Below are 10056 nucleotides of genomic sequence, written 5' to 3' on the forward strand. Positions count from 1 at the left end.
ACATTGGCAAGGTACAAATGAGATTACCGGATGCTTACTGACTCTTACACAAAACAGAGGAATGTAAACACAAAGACTGGCAGGAACTGGGCAATAAAACAACTGAGACAAAATCAGCCCTATCTAAGGTCAGCTATAATCTTAGAAGCCAGGTGTGAGGTCTTTACACACAAGTCATGGCTCTAATTAGGGAGTTCCGCTCTAGCTGACCATCTCATGAATAATGCAATACTCTAAAACCACAGCCTGATCTACTTCCTAAACCATTGTAAATTCCTGAATATGGGAGCAACTTGGCTTTTATTCTAAGTGATAGTGTAATACCAGAGGCAATTCTGAATGTCACTGAATAGGCAACATTCTCACTGAATTCCAAGCCCATGGTCATCTCAAGGACTTTCTAGGACATTGGAACACTGGCGAAGGCTTAGCTATGTCAGAATTCAATCTTAAAAGGCACTTATAATAAAATAATACTAAAAGAGAGCACGTGGATCCATACACCAGACTAACGCGGGGATAGGGTATGAGTATAAGGGTTAATGAGGACGCCAAAGCTCCAGGAGGTGAGTTTCCATGAAACTCTTTGCCTCATGAGTGCTCCCAGGCTTCTCAGCCTGTCAAGCAGACTTCACTGGAGTGTACGTGGCAATGTAGTATAGTAGGACCCTCCTTATGGGTGGCTTCATTGGGTTCCACAGAAATTATAAGAAAGGAAGAAGACTATATTGGTTCTCAGAGAAAGAGAGCAGGTAAGATGAACATGTATATATTAAAATAGTTTTTACTTAAGTTTATGTAAAAATAGTACCAGGTCATCTCACACCTGAGAAGTTGAGAACCTGGTAGCTGCTCCATCCACCAGGCTGAGTATTCAGCAATCTTAATTTCAAGCTGAAAACCTGGAAGGTTCCCAGAGATTTGCTGGTTCTTAGTTAAGGATGGATGCCTGGAAATAATAGAAGGAAGGGAGAGAAGGGAACCACAGCAGGAACTGGGTAACATCCTCGCAGTGAAGAGGGAAGGCCAGGCAAGCAGCAAGAGAGAGATCTGCCTTCTGCAGGGCCCTTTCATCTGGGCTGCACCATCTGGTAGCAGCACCCACACTCTGGGTAGACCTTCTCACGCTAATTAGGAAAGCATGACAAGTCTTCATTTGAGACTCCCTACTTAGAGGATTCTAATTTGAGGCAAATTGACAATAGAACCATCAGGGAGGCCCTAAGGAGCACTGCCTTCCTAAGTGAGCAGGCATAGCAGAGACAGGGAGGGCTCTCCTCAAAGGCAAAGGGTGAGCAGAGAGTGCATGGTGTTATCACAGTTGTAAATCAACTTTTCTAAAAATAAAATTACATAAGTCTAATTTTGGGCAAAAATGTAAAAAAGTAAGAGAAAAGAGTGAGCTCAGGTATGGCCGCCATGCAATAGGCTCACATACTGCATCCTTTCACAGGGTGACGGGGTTTTGTAAGAGGAAACCGCTCTAACACCAAATCCATAGAGTAGAAGCCATTAGGGGAGAGTAGGAAACATCTTGGGTGAGGCCAGCGGCGCAGACCGTGTGGTACTCAGGGATCTTCCGGGCATCGCATGGGTTAGGAGGTTAATAGTATGTTAATGTATCATTTGGTTCCATTTCTGATTCATGGATTTTTATTGCTTATTTTGTATGAGAACCCCATTCTCAACTGCATATGAAAAGAAAAATAAACAGTCTGGGGCTATTTACTTTTCTTTAGTCTAGTTGCCATGAAATTAAATATGCCATCTGCAGTCATCCGTCTCTAGCAGGAGATTCTGTGAGCGAACAATGTCTTAGATGTGCTTATTTCTTTCTCTTTACTTTCCCAACCAAATCAACACCCGAGCTTTGTGTATTATGACTCCTAGTTTTCAAAAGCTGTAATAGAGTCTATTAATGTTGATAGACAAGAACCACTTTTTATCCGTACACAGCATGTCTTTTCATTTGATTTTTATTAAACATCAAACTTTCTGATTGGCTTGTAGAGAGTGGGCGCAAAAGATAAGCCTAGAACACGTGCAAGCTGGAGATGCCATACCCAGTCACGCATCATATTTACTGAGCAATCAATTGCTAGGCACTACTGCCAACAGAAGCCTGTTCTCACAGAGCTTACGTAGTATGCCTACAAATGACTGCACCCATTTCTTGCCAGAAAGATGGGGATTAGTACAGAGGAAGCAGCTTAGCAAAGTGCTTGCTTTGCAGACATAAGGACATGAGTTCAGTTCCCAGGTCCCATGGGGAGACTGGTTGTGGTGTATGTGCTTATAGTTCCAACACTGATCCCTATCCCAGCAGCTAGGTTCCTGGGACCCACTGGCCAGCAGGCCTAACCTATCTAGTGAGGTCCTGGTCAGTCAGAGACCTTGTCTCAAAAGAAATGGATGCTGCCCAGGAGAAGACGCCTGAGGCTGTCTTCTGGCCACCACATTGCGCACATGCACACATGCGCACACTCACATATGCACTCATACAGTAAAAAAGATAAGGAAAAGATGGCCCAGATGCCTGATATATGGATGGACAGATGGAGAGATAGGGTAGAAAGATTGACCTGTTTTCTTTTTTATTTTTACTTAAAATTATCTTGTACCTGTATGATATGGTAGAACACACGTGTGACATGACACACATATGCAGATCAGAGGACGACTTTGCAGGTCAGTTCAATTCTTATACTCCTATGTGGATTGAACTTATGAACTCAAGCCATCTGGCTTGCTCGGCAAACACATGACTGTTGCCTTCCTACCCCCTTTCCCTGTTCTAAGTCCTGATAGGCCAATTCTGTGTGTGTATACATCAACTGTACCAAGATCTTACCAATTTGACTAGTCTGGCACACCAGCCTGTCCCAGATCCCCTTATCTGTACCTCCCAAGTTCTGGGATCTTAAATATTCATCTCTGTGCCTGGATTTTGAAAAAGTTTTATTTTTACTTTCATATTTAAAATGTTTGCCTTCTTTCAGAGTTCCACACATGCTTTGATCACATTCATCTCTCCCTCCTTCAATCTCAACTCTCCCCAAGTCCACATTCGCTTCTGGTTCTGTGTTCTCTTGGTTTGTTGTCTTAGCCTATCATGATCATTTTTTTGCTACTCATCTATTAGTAAATGTGTGGTTTTCCACTGGACTGTAGTGAACATAACTACACTCCTAGTGAAAACTGTCTCTTCTTTTTCCAGTAGCTAATAGTCACCAACAGCTCCTCAGTTAGGGGAGGAACTTCATGCTTCACTTCATGACTCCATGTTAAGTACGACATGGGTTTGCACAGGTCTTGTGTATGATGTCACAACTGCCGTGAGGTCATATGTGCAGCCACTCTGCTGTGTGCAGAAGATACTGTTTCCTTGTAGCTGTCCACCACCTCAGGATCTTACACTCTTTCCTCTCTCTCTTCCACAGTGATTGGTGAGCCTTGGAAAGAGAGGGTGCAGCAACTGTGTCCTGCACAGGGATGAGCATTCTGAGGTCTGCAATTCTGTATTCTCTAGCCAGTTGAAGTTCTCTAAGTTAACCATTGTTTACTGCAAATGGAAGCATATCGTATGAGGGATGAGAGATACTCGGCTTTATATATCTTTCTATTGCTCAATAACAATAAACCATTAGAAGTTGGCTTAACACTATGACAATTTGGAAGAATAACAGTAGTAGGTTCTTCCCTGGGGCCTCTGACCCCGGTACCCACAGATTCTTGACCTAAATAATGGTAGCAGCTATGGGTTTCATTCTCTGGAGCAGGAATTAAATCCAACCAAGAAGTAGTTGGCTACTCCAGTGTTGTTCATGCCACTATGCCACCAGTGGCCTTAGCTTTTGGGACATTGGGTTTCATATATATTGGAGTTATCCTATAATGGGGCAAAAATGGGTCCATTAGACACCCGAAGCTAACAATAAAAATCTTAGTGCCAGGGAAGGGCTACTTCATTCAGAGTTCTTGGTCAGTGGGGTTGCATAGACCCCAAATATTTCAGGCCAATGCTATTTGGTACCCCACAGAACTTGATGGTAAGACCTTATTACTGACATTACTTTTTTGAGCCATTGAATATATAGACATCAAGCTGGTACTGAAGTAGAAACTTCATCCTTCCTGGTTGGCTTTCATAGTGATGGGAGGATCTGTGTTCAGCACAGGAGGTGAGCAGCAGCATTCAGTTGTGCTTAATAGTGAACCTTGAAGGCCACAATCCTAATTCTGCCTGGCTCTTGATTTGGGTTCTCAGAGATTGAATGTCGGACCTCCCAGTTGCTTAGCATCTTGCTGACCTGGAGATTGATCTCCTAGGATGATTTTATATGAAGAGAATTTGTATCAAGAGAATCAAGTGCATAGTATACTGAGAAGTATTGATACCTGATGGTTTGCATATGCTTGGCCCAGGGAGTGGCACTATTAGAAGGTGTGGCCCTGTTGGAGTAGGTGTGTCACTGTGGGTATGGGCTATCAGATTCACTTCCTAGCTGCCTGGAAGTCAGTCTTCTCTGAGACTGGCAGATGAAGATGTAGACCTCTCAGCTCCTCCTACACCATGCCTGCCTGGAAGCTGCCATGGTTCCCATCATGATGATAATGGACTGAACCTCTGAACCTGTAAGCCAGACCCAATTAAATGTTGTCCTTTCATGGACTGCCTTGGTGTCTGTTCACAGCAGTAAAACCCTAACTAAGATAGAAACATATGGAGGATTCAACCTAACCTATGATTGGGGGTCCCATATGAATCAGCAAAGCAGAGAAAGGTAAGTCCCTGGAGCTCATCTCCAGGAAGAGTGTGTAGTTACAAGTATATGGGTGATTTTGACAGTGTACTGTAGAGACACTGTCCCAGTGGGTCTGAAGTAAAGAAGAGGAATGTGCCTGCAGTTGAATTTGATAGTGGCAGCATACTGAGTTCACGGCAGGCTGGAGACTCAGTGACTCTTGCCTTGTGCAGAGACAAAAAGAGAAGAAGCTATGTGAAAATGAGGTGGAGCTAGAGCGCTCTTGATGGAACCATCTTGATGGATCCAAGCCCTAAGTGGACAGTTACTGCCTGTTGATTAGAAACCTGGGGTATGCATGGCATAGGCTTTTACTGAAAGCCTGGGCTTGAGGCCCTGTGGATACATTGGTTCTAGAATCTCTGCTTCTAGAACTTCCAGAAAAATCCATTTCTGTGTTTCTAAGTCAGTGCTTTCATTGTGATTTAGGATGGCTTCCCTGGGCAACTAACTCAGCGTTACAGAAAACTCTATGCCCTCTCAGACTGAATTAAGAGCCAGACTGTGTGGATTTTCAGAGATCCACACCACTGTGAATACAAGGGTTTGTAGTATTTCCACACGACACAGAGACAGCTCTCCAGCCTTTCTTTGGGGAGTTGCATAACCTCTCTCTGCCTTGATTTCTCCATCTGTCTGAGCTCAGCGTCATTGTGTCTGGCTTCGGTGTGCATGTAACTTAGCAGTATTTCATGCTCTGCTTGTGTCTGGTAGCTGCCTTCAAGGACACCACATGGAAGGGGAGGAAGCATCTTGGTAAGGAAAACAATGAGATCTCAGAAAGGAAAAGCAAAACCAAGTGTGTAAATAAATAACCTAGAATGATACTTAGAATTCATAGGAAATGTAATGGGAGAAAAGAAGACAAATGAACGACAGCTGGCATAGTTAAGAAGACATACATGTACAAAGTATAAAATTCATGAATAAATGAATTTACTTTTCATTTTGAGAGAATTTCATACATGAGTTCTGTTTTTATAGCATTTATACTCCCTATTTTTCCCTCCTCTATATTCTCTTTGTCTTCCTCACTCCATTTCAAACTGTTTTGTTATTGCACACACACCATTTAGTGTTGTCCCTATGTCTATGTATTTGTGGCTGAGTACTTGAGACTGGATAACCTTGGTCAGATTCATTCCTAGAGAAAATGGATTCTCACTCTATACACAGCTGTTAATTACCAGTAGCTTTTAGTATAGGGGCATTTCCTGTGACATTTCCTCTACCCGTGCTGACATGTCAACTCGTGTTGGGACAATGCAGGTCTTAGTTTAGGCCACCATATTGCCAAGGTTTCATGGGTGGAACTTCCCTGTCTACCTCCCAAGAGGAGTCCTAGCCTCTGTCTCTTACCATTCTCTTCTCCCATCTTCATCTCTGCTCCCATCATGTGTATTTTAGCTACGATATCTTGAACATATCCTACAAAAGACAAGTTCTTCTTAACGATGTGCCAGTTGTAAAACTGGATTCAGAGTGAGCTGGGGATGGGCTAAAGGGTTTGATGGCTGAGCCACTGACTCAAGGGGAGCAGAGGTATTGATGAAGGAAGGACCTTATTCTCAGCTTTGGAAGGCAGGAGAATACAATGTAAGGGCAGCACAGCGAGTCAATCCAAGGGAAGCTTGTGTATCCCTGGGTTCCCAGGGTTCAAGATGCACAGGTGGTACATGTCTGCCTCCCTGGGCTCTGTGGAAGATGAGTCGCCTCCCCCGGTGTGTGCAAGATATGTGCCTTTTGTTTTGTCTGACTTTAGTTGCCTGACATTGATGGATGACCTGCAGTAGATTGAATGGCTCATTTCCACCACTGTGGTCACCACTGGGACCCATAGACACTCCAGAGGCTACATCTATTTTTGTCATTTTGATGCCTGCTGTTAACAAGTCTGCTCTGTTGTAGAGGAAGCTGGGGCTCTAATTCTGCTGCCTGAGGGATGCTGATAATAATAAAAAGTACTTTTCTTCTTTCTGATATTAGAAGGTGAGCAGAAGCCCTGGCATCCCCATAGCCATTGTTTTCTTGTATTATTTCTCTCTATCTCATTGAACAACCCTGAGCAACACCTGGCCCAGGCAGACAGAGCAAAGTGAGCCTGGAGTTTCACAGGTCCGGGCTGCTTTTCTTTAGGGACTGGTCTCCACCAGGGGAGAAAAATCAGTTGCCTCACAGCAGTTATGTATGACATTGTCTTATGAGTAGGACTGATATGTCATCACTATTATTCATGTAGGACAGAGCTGAACTAACAAAAGGAAAAGAATGAGCCAACCAATGTTTGAGGAAGAGAGAGAAAGGCGAAGCCAACACTGCAGATGATGTGTGTGAGTGAAGGTCACCCTCCAGTTACCCAACAGCACAAAGTGGATGACTCCACCTTTCCATGTGACGTTTTTCAGCATGACTTTGGAAGTCCTCTTGGCTGGAAGAGAGCTGGACAGACTATATGCAGAGATCCATCACAGGCTGGCTCAGGTGACGCCAACATGAGTTCTTCAGTTAGATAATGGAAGCAAGGCTAAAGAGTGGACAAGTTCTCAACTGCAGAGAAGGGATACACCATGATCTTCACAGACAGAACTAATATCCTTGTCTGGCTTTTTAGCCCATTTCTCAATGCAAATGAAAGGATTTTTTTTTAATAATAAATAGAAGAAACGTCATGGAGCAAATGGCACATTAGGGATCAACTCAGACAAGACTGATCTATCACTTATCAAATGCACCAACAGTTAAAAGAACCCAAATGTATGTATTCAATAGGAACTCATTCCTGACCATATTTATGGTGAAGATGGTACTTGTGTTGTGGGGGTTACACATTGATTTGACAGGTCTCATAAAAATCTTGGTAGCAAAGGTAAGAAGCAACAAGGCATGATTACTAAAGTCTGTGTTAGTGTGATGGTGAAGCAGGGATTGCCAGCCAAGTGCTTTGTAAAGGAGAAGTACCCTGAGCCCTTCTTTTCACTGAAAACCTACAAAGGACTTCCTTCTGCTGTTTGGGCTGTGAGCAGAGAGGTTACAACAAACCAAGTAGTGCAGAAACATTGAGTCCTCTTTGCAGAGGGGCTCCAGAGGAGACCCCCACAGGAACAACCAAGCCCAGGGTTCAAAAGGGTGCCCATGCCCAGAATCCAGAAGGGTGATGCAGCTACGGTAGGCAATCAACACCAGTAAATGCCACTTTCCATTCTGAAATAAGAGAGGGATAAGGCCAACACAGACACAGTATGTCTGGGTCTGGGAGTAGGCAGCAATGGAGGAAGGGGTGAACCAAGTGATGAGAAGACATGCCATCTAGCAGATGCTCGATGTCCTTGTCCAAAGCAATGTTGATCAAGGAAAAAAAAACCCACGCACTACCAAGTGCTTGCTATATTTGTGCTGCATATTCTAAAAGGACCGATTTATGCACCAGGCCTGAGCTAAGTTTGAACTCAGCTCCAGGTGTATGCTTAAGATTTCTTGATTTCTGCCCTTCAGCTGACCAATGTGAGAAGCAGGGTGCATGGAAAGCCCAATGCACTGATTCAGAGACGGACATGCAGTAGACACACTGTTTTCGCCTTTGCCATCATGCCTTAAAACTTTCAATACACCTCTACGTTCAGAACCTGAGCCTGGCTTTGCAGGTACACCCTCCTAGGAAGCTCATGTTCTCCTTTAAATATTCAGGAAACAGAATTTAGTTAGATCTTTAGAAAGAACATTTTCATGTAACTAATTTTAACACTATTTCAAAGAAAATGACGGAAACAGAAATATTTTTACTTGAATCTGATCACTAGTTATCACCAGGAAATGACTAATTTCTCATACATGTATGTAACACAAACTGAATTCCTCCCCTGTCTTTAACCTCCTCTTCATTTAAAAGGGTATTAGGCCTGAACTATGACCCCTTGGAATCTAAGGTGCGGGTTCTTAGTGGGGCTGTGTCTGGAGTTGGAGCCTTTCGGAAGCAAACTAGGCTTAACAAGGCCATAAAGATAAGATCAATGTCCTCAGACAGGATCTGTGGCTGTGTTCGGTTTTTTTGTCATTATGACGTCATGCACCAGCAAAATAAGTTCAGGGAGGAAAGATTGATTTTTGGTTCAAAGTTTTGGGAGTTTCAGTCCAGCTGGCAGAGGGTCAGAGAACAGTAGCTCAGGTAATGGGGACATTTATCCAGCAGGGCAGAGCATGTGGAGACTCATGTGATGGAGACAAAGGCAGAGCTAAGTGGTAGGAGGAGATATTGCCCCTTCTTCTGTCCCCAAGGCTCCAGAAACACCTAGGCCTTTTCCTGCTGCCTTTACCACTGGGAAAGAAATTTTCCAGAAACAGTTTAAAAGAAGTCAGTCCTCGGCTAACAGTTTTAGAGGCAACAGTTCATGGTCATCTGCCTCTGCGGCAGACATTGTGGCCATGATGTTCACCACAAGGTATCCATGAATCAGAGTAAACAAACAGAATAACAGGCTAGGGACAAGGCCTACCCTGCTGAGGTGTGCTTAAAGTGACTCGATTCCTCCAGTGGTTCCCAGTCTTAACAGCCCGTTCAGCCATGTACTCATTAGAAGTTTAGTGTGTCAGGGAAGTTGGTGCCCCCGAGAGCCAACTGTCTCTCGGTAGCACCGACAACTGGGGAACAAGCCTTCAATACTGGAACACTTGGGGACATGTCATATGCAAATCACAATAGGAGCCTCCTCTCAATGGGCTCTGCATGAGCTGGCCTCACAGTCCTCTGCGCTTTTGTCTGCTGCCTGGACTGTGTGCCACGTGCCAGTCTGTTTTTTTCTACCTGTCTGAAAAGGGCAGCTGTCCAACCTCTCACGGCATGCATTGTTTGTCTGGGTGTAGTTCTCTTGCATACAACATAGCTTACATTCTGCAGCACATCTCACCAAGGTTCTCCTCAGCGAGTGCTGTGGAACATAGAGATGCAGCCTCAGGCAGATTAAAGATCGGCTTCCTTCAACATACTTTGAACAAGGGGCTAGTCAACTTGCCCTTGAGAATTGCAAAACCAAAATCAGAATTGAGTTATAACTCTGTCTCTATATCCGAATCGAACTGTATACTGGCATGGGTTGCTTGAAGGAGATGAGCAGAGGGAAATGAATATTTGAAGAGATTGGAAGAGACAGAAGTAGGGCCTCTCTGCACAGGCCAGAGCTTCAGATAAACAGTGCCAGCAAGCAGAGCATGAAGGAGTGACAGACAGCCCTCCCAAGGCCAATCTACAGAAGATGTC

The 10056-nt window shown here is 44.1% G+C and overlaps 1 long non-coding RNA gene across 1 annotated transcript; it reads left to right on the forward strand.

Moving 5' to 3' along the window:
• The first annotated feature begins 5222 nt into the window (after window positions 1-5222).
• 4933416O17Rik (RIKEN cDNA 4933416O17 gene) lies at window positions 5223-8827 on the forward strand. The gene is made up of 2 exons (NR_138559.1): window positions 5223-5561; window positions 7045-8827. It is a non-coding gene; the product is annotated as an RIKEN cDNA 4933416O17 gene (long non-coding RNA).
• The last annotated feature ends 1229 nt before the right edge of the window (window positions 8828-10056 follow it).

The sequence above is a fragment of the Mus musculus genome, chromosome 13 (genome assembly GCF_000001635.26).
Source record: "Mus musculus strain C57BL/6J chromosome 13, GRCm38.p6 C57BL/6J".
Classification (NCBI taxonomy): Eukaryota; Metazoa; Chordata; class Mammalia; order Rodentia; family Muridae; genus Mus; species Mus musculus.